The sequence below is a fragment of the Elephas maximus genome, chromosome 21 (assembly GCF_024166365.1).
Source record: "Elephas maximus indicus isolate mEleMax1 chromosome 21, mEleMax1 primary haplotype, whole genome shotgun sequence".
Taxonomy (NCBI): Eukaryota; Metazoa; Chordata; class Mammalia; order Proboscidea; family Elephantidae; genus Elephas; species Elephas maximus.
The window spans coordinates 51,468,251-51,481,088 of NC_064839.1; the positions used below are offsets into that span (position 1 = coordinate 51,468,251).

General features: G+C 48.2%; 1 long non-coding RNA gene across 1 annotated transcript; it reads right to left on the bottom strand.

Moving 5' to 3' along the window:
• Positions 1 to 895: 895 nt before the first annotated feature.
• LOC126064911 (uncharacterized) lies at positions 896 to 12,833 on the bottom strand. The gene is made up of 3 exons (XR_007514680.1): positions 12,732 to 12,833; positions 11,789 to 11,842; positions 896 to 1,359 (listed from the first exon to the last, which is right to left on the bottom strand). It is a non-coding gene; the product is annotated as an uncharacterized LOC126064911 (long non-coding RNA).
• Between the last annotated feature and the right edge of the window lie 5 nt (positions 12,834 to 12,838).

Below are 12,838 nucleotides of genomic sequence, written 5' to 3' on the forward strand. Positions count from 1 at the left end.
CCCAATCTTCTGTCCTCTACCAAAAAGAAAAAAACAAACCCGTTGCCATGGATTGATTCTGACTCATGTTGACTCCATGTGTTACAGAGTAGAACTGCTTCGTAGGGTTTTCTTGGCTGTAATTTTTACAGCAGCAGATCGCCAAGCCTTTCTTCCACGGTTCTGCTGGATGGGTTCAAACTGCCAACCTTTAGCCTAGTAGTTGTGCGCAAACCGTTTGCGCCACCCAGGACCTTGCCTTTCTACGGATTGGTTAAAAGTATATAAAGATGGCAGATTCCTCCACCCTGCCCCACGCCTTCTGGGTCAGAAACTGCAAGGAAGAGAGTTTGTACTTTCGCAAGCACCCTCGGCAAGACTTACGGAAAGGGCAGATTTGCAGGACCTCAGCCAATACGTATTGACTCCTTAAACAGGATGCCCACTGTAGGGTGGGTATGTGTGAAAAGCATAAAAGCAGAGGTTCCCAAACTCCCCTCCATGTCAGAATCCCCTAGAAGATTGTGTCAGCATGCTCATTCCCAGGCCCCACCCTACCCCCCCCCCCAACCCCCAGGGAATTTTGATTCAGGGGTCTGGAGTGGGGACAGAAAGCTGAATTTTAACAAGGTCAGGTGGTTTTGATCAGGTGATAATAGACCAGAAAAGCTTTCTGGGATGTGAAGCTGCTAGTCTAGAAGGATTGGGGTTGAACTTGAAGGCCTGATTATTAACCAGTGGCCCAAGAGTGGATTCCAACTCATGACAACCCCATGAGTGTTAGGGCGGAACTGTTCTAGCCCTGATCATTAGGCCCTAGAAAAAAGCATAGAGGACTCGTGGATTCCAGGGTTCTGTCTCCCAACAGGAAAGCCGGCCCCCCCCACCCCCCAGCTGACCCCATGTTTTGCTCTCCAACCGTCCTGAAACATACCCCATGTAGGATGAAATAGGACCGTAATTATGTTCTGCCCACTCACGTTGCCTTGAAAGTTATGTCTGCTGTTTATCTGCAGTAGAAGTTGTCATTTACACTTCGTGTGACCTTCATTAAATAAATCACTTAGGTCAAATGCTTTCTAAGAAAATAAATAAACGGCCCCTCTGGATGCTGTGTGACCGAGGGCAAGAGACTGCTCTGAACCTTGCTTTCCTCATCTACAAAATGAGGTAGGAAGGGAAGGAACAGGGGATGGGGGATAGGGGAGAGGTGGCTTCCTGCCACCTGGCCCCTCCCAAAATAGAGACTCCCTCAGGCATCTGCAGGCAGCATCTGCCAAATTGTGTGGGTTATTTTTTGATTGACGGGCGAGTGTTTTCTTGACTGGCAAATATTTGTGTTCCAAAGTTGGCGAGGCTTCACTTCCTGACTTGCGCAGCCTGTAAAAGAGCAAAGCAAGAGCTGGTGAGAAAGTCCAAGTTCAGAGATGCTGGTGGGGGGTGTGTGAGGTGCAATCAGAGCCCAGTGCCAACAACTGGGGCCCAAGTTCCCAAGTCAGTCATCCTTTCTGATCCTGTTTCCTTATCTATAACATGGGAGAACAAAATGAAATAGTGTGTGTGTGATGTTGCTTTAGAACTGCAAGATGGTGGTGTCTCCATGTCTCTAACCTGTGTATCAGAATCACTTGGGGGCCTTGTTAAACATGTGCTTTCCTTCCTAGCAACGTGACTCATAATACCTTGAATGGTACAAACAACCCAAATGGCCTATAACTGCTGAATGGATAAACAAAATGTGGTATAACCACACAATGGAATATTAAAATTTACTTCATTCTGTAAAAAGGAATGAAGTTCTGGTACATTATACAACATGTATAACCTTGAAAACATTATGCTAAATGAAAGCTGGTTACAAAAGACCACATATTGTACGATTCCATTAATATATGTCCAGAATAGGTAAATCCATTGACAAACTAGACTGGTGGTCACCAGGGGTGGTAGGGAAGGAGGAATGGGGAGTGACTGCTAATGGGTATGGGGTTTCTTTTCGGGGTGATGAAAATGTCCTGAAATAAGATAATGGTAGTGATCGCACAATTCTGTTAATATACTAAAAACCATTGAATTGTATACTTTTAAGTGGTGAATTTTATGGCATGTGAATTATAGCTCAGTAAAGAAAATGCTGTTCCTTAAGCCCCAGGCTCAGGAATCAATGGAATACCAACTGAGATATTTCAACAAACAGATGCAGCGCTGGAAGTGCTCGCTCATCTCTGCCAAGAAATTTGGAAGACAGCTACCTGGAAGAGATCCATATTTGTACCCATTTCAAAGAAAGGTGATCCAACAGAATGTGGGAATTATTGAATAATATCATTAATATCACACACAAGTAAAATGTTGCTGAAAAATCATTCAGAAGTGGTTGCGGCAGTATATCAACAGGGAACTGCCAGAAATTCAGTCCAGACTCAGAAGAGGGTGTGGAACAAGGGGTATCATGGCAGATTTCGGATGGATCCTGGCTGAGAGAAGAGAATACCAGAAAGATGTTTAGCTGTGTTTTATTGACTATGCAAGGCATTCGACTGTGAATCATAACAAATTACAGATAACATTGTGAAGAATGGGAATTCCAGAACAGTTGTGCTCATGAGGAACCTGTACTTAGAACAAGAGGCAGTCATTCAAACAGAATAAGGGGATACTGTGTGGTTTAAAGTCCAAAAAAAGGTGCACCAGGGTTGTATCTTTTTACCATACTTATTCAGTCTGTATGCTGAGCAAATAATCCCAGAAGCTGGACTATATGAAGAACAGAGCATCAGGATTGGAGGAAGACTCATTAACAACCTGTGATATACAGATGACACAACCTTCCCTGTTAAAAGTAAGGAGGACTTGAAGCACTTACTGATGAATATCAAAGACAACAGCCTTCAGTATGGATTACACTTCAACATAAAGAAAACAAAATCCTCTCAACGGGTCTAATAAGTCACATCATGATAAAGGGAGAAAAGATTGAAGTTGTCAAGGATCCACAATCAATGCCCATGGAAGCCAGAGTCAAGAAATCAAACGGATGCATTACAGTTGGGCAAATCTGCAAAAGATGTTAATTTAAGGACTAAGGTGCACCTAACCCAAGCCATGGTGTTTTCAGTTGCCTTGTGTGCATGTGAAAGCTGGACAACGAATAAGGTAGACCGGAAGAATTGCTGCCTTTGAATTATGGTGCTGACAAAGAATAGTGACTATACCACGGACTACCAGAAGAAGGAGCAAATCTGTCTTGAAAGAAGCACAGCCAGAATGCTTATTAGAAGCAAGGATGGCGAGACTTTGTCTCACGTACTTTGGACATGTTATCATGAGGGAGGAGTCCCTGAAGAAGGACATCATGCTTGGTAAAGTGGAGGGTCAGTGAAAAAGAGGAAGACCCTCAATGAGATGGATTGACAAGGTGGCTACAGCCATGGGCTTAAGGGTGACATAGGACCAGGCAGTGTTTCATTCTGTTGTACATAGGGTCGCTATGAGTTGGAACCAACTCGATGGTACCTAACAACAACAAACCCCAGGCTCAGACATTCTGACCCAGGAGTCTGGGCTGGGCCTAGGGAAACCACACACTTAAGCTCTTTAGCTCTGACCCACTCCCATGGCCCAGGCTCTGCATGCCCACCCTCACCCTGGACTCTCAGAGCATAGGAACCAAACAGTAAAACAGACACAGATATAGGTGCCTGAAGAAAACTGAAGAGGGGAGTTGGAGAATGAAGCGTTTGGGGGCGGGGGTGCTACTTTAGATGGGGTGGTCTGGGTGCTCATACCATTATTTTCTATTCTAGAAAATACCTCCTCCTAGAATGGAATGATCCATGTGGTAATGGGTTAGAGTTGGAGACTCTAATGTTTAGCATGGATACGTACAAAAAGATTTATAGATGTGTGTATAATACCAGTTAGTATATATACATATATTTCCTTACGGTCAGCTCAGAGGGCCAAGAAGCAACAACACCGCAATGACACACCTAGTGCCTGGCTCTTGGTTTCAAATGTGGTTCTGATAAAAGGAACCAGAGCTTCTTGGAGAAATGGCTGATTCTAGGGCTGGGAAAAGAAATACATACAGGATGAGTCTGGAGTATCTTGTAGCGCCAGAAAGTCAGGAAGTGCTCAAAAAAAAAAAAAAAAAACCCACAATGATGGGGCGTAGCAAAGTGACACATGAGCCAATTGAAAGATCTCATGTGTCCAAAGCTGGAACAGTTTGAGCCCAAAAATAAACAAGAGTATACAGTTCTAGCCCAAAAGGCTAAGGTTAATATCTATTTATGGAATTGATATCACAAAATTGTACACCTGAAAAATGTTTAATTGGCAAATGTTATATTTTTACAACAACAAAAAAAAAGATTAATAACCATCGAGTCCAATACTGTTATAAAAAAGTAATTAAATGGAGGAGAAAGACTCAAGTATCCCATGCAGAGGAATTCCCAGTAATTAATGTAGATTCTTCACCCTCAGTTAAGTGGAGTATATGTAACTCCCCACTCCTTCAGTGTGGGCTCTGCAGAGTGGCTTCCTTCAAAAGAGGACAGTACAGAAGAGCCTATGGAGTGCAGTTCTACTCTGACACACACGGAGTCACCACGAGTGGAGTCCACCCCAGGACAGCTGATGGTGGTGGTGATGCCTGAGCATGGTGCTCCAAGAGGGCAGGGGTTAGAAGGGAAGCGAGGCAGACAAGCAGGGGTCAGATCGCGAGGACCTGCCCTGTAAGTACTTCCAAGAACTCGGGCTTGACCCTGAATGCCACTTATGCAGGTGGGGAAGCACCATGAACAGATTTGCATTTGAGAAAGTAAATGTTGTAGTGGACAGAGTTGGGGATAGGACACAGCCTAGCAGCCAGGGACTCACCTGAGGGCTATGAGCAAAAGTTCAGGTGAGGGCTGGTGGTGGTCTGACCTAGGGCAGTAGCCGTGGGGACCCCAAGTCAGATCTGTCTGAATCCGGGGCCCATCTACTATTTGTACTGTGTCCAGAAGAGTGACGCCCAGGAGAGCTTCCAGATCCCAACCAGGTGGCTGCAGGTATTTCCTCATCTACCTGTCGCTCTGGCACAGCCTGGCAGCAAGCCCACCCTTCGGGGGGGGTGCCTGCGTTTTCCTTCCTGCAGCTCGAGGGGCTCCTATATTTGGCGGGGTGGGGGGGAGCCTCCACGCCAGCCCCACTGCGCACATCACGGTGGAGCCAGGCGCTCTCAAATGGCTCCGACATGGTGTGACTACACTCTTGTGTCTTTTTGCCATCTGCTGCTGTCATTAAAAAATTACATTTCCATCTGCTTTCACACTTTGCTCCCCTCCCAGCCTCCCTTCCTGGAGGAATACAGCTCGAATCCCAAATCGCAGGACCAGAACGTTCCTCGCCTCTCGGAACCATGGTACTTTCCCGGGGCACATCGGGGTTAGAGTTAATGGGCTTAGTCTGCCACCAGCGCTGTGACTTTCCATCCATTTCTTCTTCATTCGCCATTGACTGTGGCTCCTGTCACCTCCCCCCCCAGCACACACACACTTTGGGGGAGCCATTCACAAAGCTTTTTTTTATTGTCGGTTTTAATCAGTATGCTTGACTTTGGCATGAAAAATAAACTACAGACATTAGTAACCACTCCCCTAGGGGGTTATTTAAGAATAGACTCAAAAAATAAGAATCAAGAAGCAATGTTTTGGGTTGAGAATGACTTGTCATTCTAGACCAGTCCCAGAGAGGCACCCACCTCCACCTATATGGCATCTCCTATTTTTATTCAGTCCCTGGGTGGTGCGAATGGCTAATGCATTCAGCTGTGAACTGAAATATCTGAGGCTTAAGGCCAGTCAGAGGTGCCTGGAAAGAAAGGCCTGGCAATCAGCCATTGAAAACCCTATGGGCCACAGTGCTACTCTGACACACATGCAGTCATCCACCATGAGTCAGAGTCAATTCAACAGCAACTGGTATTTCTAATAAGGTGTCAGATTCACGTAAAACCCAACAAAGAAAGTTGTGGGAACACTGATCAGCTCTGTTATCTTGAACGCAGCTTTGCAAGCATTAGGGTTATCCATAACTCCTTAAAGGACTTTTTTTTTTTTTTTTTTTTTGGTAACCAGTGTCAGGCTCTATTCTAAGCCCTTTATGTGTGTTCATTCACTTAATCTTTCGAAAACCTCACTGTAATCCCCGTTAGAAGGCTGAGGAAGCTGAGGCTCAGAGTGGTGAAGTATTTTGCTCCAGGTCACACAGCTAATACATGGGGCACTGGGCCACTGCCTTAGGCTGGGAACCAGACCAAGAAGGGATCCAGGTGAAAGCAATTTATTGAGAAGGCAATCCCAGGAAGCAAGGAAGGGAAGGAGGCCAGTCCGAGTTAATGAGCAGATTACCACTGCTGGCAGCTGGGGCTCAGTCCTCCCTGGACGCTTTGGACAACAAGGGAATCCCGATAGTCTGCGTGGAGCCATGAACCCGTGGCATCCCTGGCCCTCGGAGTTGGTCAGAAACACAGTCTCAGTCCCCACCTCAGACCTCAGAATCAGAACCTACATTTGAACCAAATAAGAGGGCATTAAAGTTTGAGAAGCACTGGCCTAAACTAGGAACCCTGGTGGCGCAATGGTTAAAGTGCTCGGCTGCTAACTGAAAGGTTGGCGGTTTGAACCCACCAGCCACTCTGTGGGAGAAAAATGTGGCAGTTTGCTTCTGTGAAGATTTACAGGCTTGGAAACCCTATGGGGCAGTTCTACTGTGCCCTATTATGTCACTGTGAGTCGGAATCAACGGCAGTGGCTGACTGGTCTAGACTAGAACATTTCACCAAGGGGCAAGGAAGCTGGGGTATTATCCACTAACCCTCATCTTGTATGCCCTGAGGGCTCTTTCCAGAGGTGTTATGCCCCAGTACTTCCAATCTGCCTAGAGCAGCTCCCACCCCACCTCACCTGCTCCTGCACCAGAGAAAGCCCTTGGAAAGAAAGATGCAGGTGCTTGCAGTAGAAAGCTATTTTCATAAATGGTGGGACACCTATAGCACCCACTATGTATATGACCCCATGGGGTCTCCAGAGCCCACCCACTCCACTCATCGTCTTCACAAGACATTCATACCCACAATTTCACATAATCTTCAGACTCCTATGGCATCATCCCCATTCCCTAGATAAGCAAACTTAGGCCCTGAGAGTTTCAGCGACCTGCCTGATCATAATGGCTGCCATTTATTGGCTGTTTACTCTGTGCCTGGCTCCATGTGGGGGCTTTACATGGATTATTTTACTTAATCCTTATATGTTCCCCATGAGGAAGGTACTGTTATCCCTATTTTACCAGGTGAGGAAACAGAGGCTCAAAGAGATTGAGTGACGACAAAGGTCACACAGCACGATGCGTACCTGGCTGACACCAAAGCCCCTTGCTTGTACCCACTCCCTCCTTTCTCACAGCTCCTAGGAGGGGTATGGGGCTGCAGTGGGTGGGGGCCCTGTCTCCTGGATCTCCTGCCTTCCCTGGGTGAGTGCTGACACTGAGCTGACCCCCTCCACCTTACCCCTTATATGGGGAGACAGCTTACTTGAAGAAAAAGAGGCTTCAGGGATGAGTAGCATCACAGGGTTTACTGCAGCCTGGGGTGCAGATGTCCCCAGGAAGAGCCTCTCTCCCTTATTCAGCAGGTACCATCTGTGATCCCTCATCCTCCCAAATGCTGACCTCATAAGGGATGAGGCCTCTGGCCTCAGGAGACCTGGGCCCAGGACGATTCTTCAGGAGAGCAGGAGAAATTACCCCACCCCTGGAAGAAGCCATAGGCCACATCCAGCTCCCTGGGCAGTGCAGCCTCCCTGCCCCTCCTACCTGCATCCCAGCTCTCCCTCCACTCTGTTGCCATGGGCACTAAAAGCCTGGGATGAGAGGCTGATTAGCCAAGCAGACTGCTGGGCAGGCTGGAGGCCTCTGAGCAGTGCCCAGGGAGAGGAGGGGCCCTCAGCCTAAGGACTCAGCCAGCCTCCAGGGCGCTCTTCTACTCCTGGTTCACAGATCCAGTGTCCCCGGGATTCAAGAGGGAGAGGGACTGGAGCAAAGGGTCAAGGCTGCTTCTAGTTGGGCATGAGAGGCTCTGAAAAGCCAGGAGGAAGGAGATGGTTTACCTGGCCAAGCAAGAACAAAGGTGTATTGGGAAGCAGCTTGGTGTAGATGGTAACAGCATGGATTTTGGGTTCTAATCCTGTCTCTGCAACTTAATACCTGGTGACCTTGGGCAACTGGTTTAACCTCTAGGTTCCACAGGTCTTTAATCTGCAAAATGTGGGCAACAGTACCTACCTGTAGAAGATTAGATTGTTGTTCCCAATTTGTCACTTCCTCCCTTCAAGACAATTGCCACCCCTGCCCTGGGCCACATGACTTCCCAGCACACAGATGCTGGGTTTGGCCAGATGACTTGCTTGGCCAATGGGACATGGGCAGATGTCCTGAGCAGATGCAGGAAATGCAAGGCTTGGTTTGTGCTCTTGTGCCTGTGCCATCTACCACGAGGAGAACATATCCTGGTAGCTATTGCTCACAGAACAAGGAGACGCATGAAGTAGATTTGAATCCAACTGCTGCCTGACACATCCAAGCCCAGCGCATCCCAGATACTCGGCAGAGCCCCAACCAACCCACAGAACGGCACATGAGGAATAAAGGCTGTTGTTGTAAGCCATGGAGTTATGGGGGATGCTTGTTACACAGCAGTAACAGCAAAAAGAAAACTGACTGATACACTATCTCACAGGGTTTCTGTGAGTATCCTATGAGTTAATATGTGAAAAGAGCATAGAACAGTGCCTGGTACATAGCCAGCCACATAAGTGCTAAGTAAATAAATACACTGAGCACCTATTATGTCCCAGGTGCGGGGAATACACTAATGTGCAAGACCAAGTGACTGCCTTTAACCAGACCAGTTGCCCCAGCTCATGGCAACCCCATGTGTGTCAAAGTAGAACTCTGCACCATAGGGTTTCCAATGGCTGATTTTTTGGAAGTAGATCATCAAGCCTTTCTTCCGAGGCACCTTTGGGTGGACTCAAGCCACCAAGTGTTTGGTTAGCAGCCAGGTGCGTAACTGTTTGCACCACCCAGGGATGCCCTCACTGCCTTTAGGAGGTTTATTTTCTAGGGACAGCGTATGGGCATGCTGGTGGGTGGAGAGTAGGTTATCAGCCTTGGGTCCCGAGCCCCCGCTGGCAGGAGCACCCCCTTTTCTGATGACTCGCACGCTCATGACTATGAAACCGCAGAAGGGGCGTCCTGCCTGTAGGAGAGGTATGGAACAGGCAAAGTACTGTGGAGCTGGCAGCGGTGAGCATTGAGAAGCAGCAGGCTGCACTAGAACCAAGCTCTGCAGAGGGACTGGGTGGACAAGTGGGAGTGAAGGCATTCCAGGGAAAGGGAACAGTGTGAGCAGGTGGCAGACTGTATAACAATTCCCCTCATCCCACATAGTTATCTCACAATCTGTCTTTGACACTCCCCTGTCAAGAAGTGGGGTCTATGTCCTGCTGTGAGTCGAGGAAGGCCTGTGACTGTAATAAAAGTAACACAGTAACTTTAGAGACTTGGTCATTATAGGCGACAGTTTCCACCTGGTTCTCTCAGTATGCTCACAATGAAATCTGGCCACCATACTGTGAGGAAGCCCAAGTTGCCCATGGAGAGGCCACGTGGAGAGAAACTAACAACCAGGACTAACCTGTCAGCCATGTGGTGTGCCATCTTGGACATGCCTCTGCCAGCCCCAGGCAACTCTGCTGATGCCACATGGAGCAGAGACGAGCTGTCCCTGTCAGGCACTGTCCAATTGCAGATTTGTGAGAAAATAAGTGATAGTTACTTTTTTATGCTACAGACTTGAAGGGTAGTTTGTTACACAGTGATAGGAACCAGGAAAATAAGTGTGTGAACAAGGAAAAGCAAAATGTTCAGTGTGGTTGGAGTGGAAGGTGGGTAAAGTCAAGGGTCTGGCCTCTAAGCAGGAGCAGCGGAGAGCTTTTGGAAGCTGCTATGTTAAGCACTGGAGCCCTGGTGGTGCGGTGATTACAAGCTCAGGCTGCTAACCAAAAGGTCAGCAGTTCAAATCCACCAGCCACTCCTTAGAAACCCTATGGGGCAGTTCTACTCTGTCCTATAGGGTCACTATGAGTCGGAATCAACTCGACAGCAACGAGACTGGTTTAATGTTAAGCCCCAACTAACCCAAAGGTCGGTGGTTCAGACTCACCCAGAGTTGCCTCAAAGGTAAGGCCTGGCAGTCTGCTTCCAAGAGGTCGCAGCCATTAAAAACCTTATGGAACAGTTCTGCACACATGGGGTTGCCACTGAGTCAGAGTTGACGCCACGGCAACTAAAAACAACAACAACTCAAGGCAGGACCAGAGGTGAGGGTGCAGTGGGGTGGAGGACAGAAGCCAGGGAGGCAGGGATCGGCTCAGAACAGTGCCAGCGAGCTGCCACGGGGGCCTGAGCTGCCACGGGGGTCTGAGCTGCCACGGGGGCCTGAGGAGGCAGGGATCAGCTCAGAACAGTGCCAGCGAGCTGCCACGGGGGCCTGAGCTGCCACGGGGGCCTGAGGAGGCAGGGATCAGCTCAGAACAGTGCCAGTGAGCTGCCACGGGGGCCTGAGCTGCCACGGGGGCCTGAAGCAGGACAGTCAACGTCGGAACAGAGAAGAGAGAGAAGAGACGGAGGCAAAAATCAGGGGAACACAAAGGAACTGATGATTGAATGTGACAAGAGATGTCAAAGATGATTGGGATCTGGGGGCCTGGAGGTTGATAGATCGGGTAAAAAACAAAAAGAGAGCATGGACGATGGAGGAGGAAGAGGAGAAGAGTGAGGGGGTGGAGAGGGAGGAAGGAAGGGGTGGCTTCCTGCTGTAAGCCTTGAGTCTAGACAGGCAAAGGCCTGGGGGTAATGCTGTCTGGCTCCAGGGTCTGGGCTATTAATTCCCCAGTCACTGTATTGTTGTTAAATGTTAGGTATCTTCCTGTATTATTTACTCAATGTTTTGTTAAGTCTCATTTTAAAGCAAGTCATTTATGTTCCTTACACAAGGCCACCCACTGTGGTGTGACTCGTGATTCCACTCAGGTGAGGTGTGAGAATAGGTAGAATTCATCGATGGTGACAGCATCAGGAGAGCGGTGACCTCTGGGGCAAACCTGGCTGGAGGATACAGGAGGGAGCCTGCTGCGGTGATAGAGCATTCTCTACCTTGATCAGAGAGGGGGTTCACAGTGTATGCACGTATACAATTGACAGAGCTACAAAATTAAGTTTCGTGCATGTTCCTGTATAGTTGATACCTTGATTTAAAAAAAAAACCATTGCCATCAAGTGGATCCCCAACTCATGGCAGCCCCACATATTAAGAGTAGAGCTGCCCCATAGGGCTATGTTGGCTACGGTCTTTATGGATGAAGACTGCCAACCCTTCCTTCTATGGCACTGCTGGGTGGGTTTAAATGGCCAACTTTCAGGTGAGTTAAAAAAAAAACCCATTGCCGTCTAGTTGATTCCGACTCATAGCGACCCTACAGGACAGGGTAGAACCGTCCCATAGGGTTTCCAAGGAGCACCTGGTGGATTCAAACTGCTGACCTTTTGGTTAGCAGCCATAGCTCTTAACCAGTATGCCACCAGGGTTTCCTTAGGTTAGTAGTCAAGTGCAAACTGTTTGCACTACATAGGGTCCTTGATACCTCAATAAAATAGTTTAAAAAAATGAAAAAAGCAGGACAGTGCAGTGGCTTACCAGTTCAGATGGTAGAGCCAGGGTCTAAAGACTTTCCAGGCCATGGACTGGTTCCTATGAGGACAAGAAAGGAAACAACTTTAAGTGAGACAAGGATGGGGTTTAGGAGAAGGAGACCCCCACCAAGGGAATGCTCCGTAGCCCTGGACGACCCACCACACATGAAGCATGTTAACTCACAGGTGTTTACGTGGGCTAGAAGCAGGACCGACTACATAATCCATGGAGCCCAGTGCAAAATGAGCATACTCCTTGTCCAACAATGATTCCAAATTTCAAGATGGTGACAGTAGAGCATTAAACCAAGTGCAGCCCTTCTAAGCACACAGCCGTTTGAGGATGCATGCCTGTGAAGCCAGCCCTGGCTGTCAGGCCCACCCACGTCCCCATGGCACTCAGAGTACCCGTGTGGCCCATGTCTCCAACTGTAAGTACTGTCTTCCGTGAGTGGACAGGTTAGGAGGTGGAGGATGAAGACCCTGCTTCCTCATTCCTTGGGGAGGGGGTAACAATGAAGGGAGTTCCACATTGCCCACCCCTAGAGTCTCCCAAGAAACCTGAGCCTAGTGGGTAACTGATTCAAGAGCCCCCTTTATGGGAGACTTCTTTCTTCCCCTGCCTTGCTTCCCCCCTTCTTACTGGTGCTTCCTGAGATTCTCTCCCAAATAAACCCCTTACACCCAATCCTTGCCTCAGGCTCTGCTTCTAGGGGAGCCAATAAGACAATGAGAAAAACCAAACTCGGGAGAAGCCACAGAAAATGAACATAAAAATACATGCCAAGATCTGAGCAGCCTACAGGAAGATGGGGACAACAACAATTGAATGTTATTTAAAAAACAGCATTGCCTCTCATCCTAGAGATGTATGACTACCTCCATTTTACAAAAAATAAAGGCCCTGCGGGGTCCCACAGCTGGAAAGGGAAGAGGCTGGGACTCACCAAGCCCATCGGACCTTGGGCCACACTGAGGCCTACACTAGTCTGCAAATTGACCATCCAAAGGCCCGCCACAAGCCGAACTGGCTTCTGTTTTAAGCAATTGTCTT